Source organism: Mastomys coucha, unplaced genomic scaffold (genome assembly GCF_008632895.1).
Source record: "Mastomys coucha isolate ucsf_1 unplaced genomic scaffold, UCSF_Mcou_1 pScaffold5, whole genome shotgun sequence".
Classification (NCBI taxonomy): Eukaryota; Metazoa; Chordata; class Mammalia; order Rodentia; family Muridae; genus Mastomys; species Mastomys coucha.
Window position 1 is genome coordinate 98,421,818 of NW_022196911.1, and position 1,414 is coordinate 98,423,231.

The 1,414-nt window shown below is 77.4% G+C and overlaps 1 protein-coding gene across 4 annotated transcripts in view; it reads right to left on the reverse strand.

The window, feature by feature from the left end:
• The window catches only part of Ubtf (upstream binding transcription factor), a 13,277-nt gene that overhangs the window by 10,959 nt on the left and 904 nt on the right, over window positions 1-1,414 (reverse strand). For 2 of the 4 annotated variants that reach the window (XM_031352084.1, XM_031352082.1), the window contains exon 1: window positions 803-937. The exons of the other annotated variants lie outside the window; for them this stretch is intronic. The gene's annotated coding sequence lies outside the window, so the exon portion shown is untranslated. Of the gene's footprint in view, window positions 1-802; window positions 938-1,414 lie in introns of those variants that run through there. 4 annotated transcript variants of the gene reach the window in all.

Sequence of the window (1,414 nt, forward strand, 5' to 3'; positions counted from 1 at the left end):
AAAAAAAAAAAAAAAAAAAAAAATTCTCCTCCTCCTCGTTGAGCGCCCGCCCCGGGGAGGCCCCAGGCTGGAGGGCGGGGGAGGAAGGGCGGGTAAAGGGCGCGCGCGGGCACGAAAGCGGGCACGCGCCCCAGTCTCCTCCTCCCGCTTTCCCCCGGCCGGTTCCCCCCGCCTCCGCAACCCGGCGGGGACCCGGACGCAGCGCAGCCGCCGCCAGCCCGGGAGCGCAGCGGCCGGACCGCCCCCGGGGACCAGATCTGGATTCCCGCTGCTCCCCCCTTCCCGACCTCCCAACGCGGTCCCCGCCTGTCCGGGCAGGCGAGCAGTCGGAGAAGCGGCCTAGCTTGTCCCCCGCCCCCGAACCACCCAGGGCTGGAGACGCCGCCGCCGCCTAGCCACCCCGACACGCACGGAAGAAACCCGGCGCAGAGGCGCGACCGCGGCGGGAACGGCCGCCTCCTCCCCGAGCCTGCGGCCCAGCCCTGCCGGCGTCCCCGCCCCGGCCTCCGGGGAGCCGAGCCAAGCAGAGGGCGGGAGGACGCGGCCGCGAGGCGGGGGCGCTTCGCTCACCGGCCCCGCCGCCCCCTCCGGCGGCCGGCGAGAACTGCGCCTGTCGGCCGGAGAAACGCGGGCTCCTCCACCCGGGGCCTCGCTTGGGCCTCGCTTCCTTCCTTTCCCACCCCGGGCTCTCGGCGCCCTTCCCCGTGCCCCGATCAGCTCGTCTGTCCTCCCGGCGTCTACCGCACCCGCAGCTCGCTCCCTAGCCCCGGCCCCGGCGCACGTCCTCCGCCGCCTCGGTTACCCGGCGCAGCGCGGCCTCTGAGCTCCCCGCTCCGGCGGCTCCCTTCCCGGCTCTGAGCGCGGCGCCCTCCCCCGCTCGGCCGGGCACAGCCGCAACTCCCTCCCGCGGCGGCAGCGGCTCCTCCTCCGGGCGCGGCGGCGCTGGGGCGGCGGCTGCTGCTGCTGCTGTGGCGGCGGCGGCTGTGGCTGCTGCCTGCTGCTCCTCGCGGCGAAAAGCACAAAGCACAGCGCCCTCCGCCTGCAGGCAGCCCGCCCGCCCGCCCGCCGGCCCCGGCCTCAGCTCGCACACCCCCCGCCGCCGCAGCAGCCTCCGCCGCCGGAGCGGGGAGGAGGGAGAAGGGAGGAGGAGGAGCGGGAGGGGGGGCGGGAGAAGCGGGGCAGCGAGCGCGTCCTTCCCCGTAGAGCGCACACCGACCCCCGGGGAGCGAGCGCCAGCCCGCCCGCCTCGCCGGCTCCGCTCCCTCCCACAGCCTGCCCGGGCGGGCTCCGCGGGGGGCAGCTGGGAGGAGGGGCGGGCGCTGGGGGGACCCGGGCGGCCGAGGCGGAGGCAAGGAAGGAGGGGAGGGGGGTGGTGGTAGCGGCGGCGGCGGCTGCTGCTGTTGCTGCCGCCGGG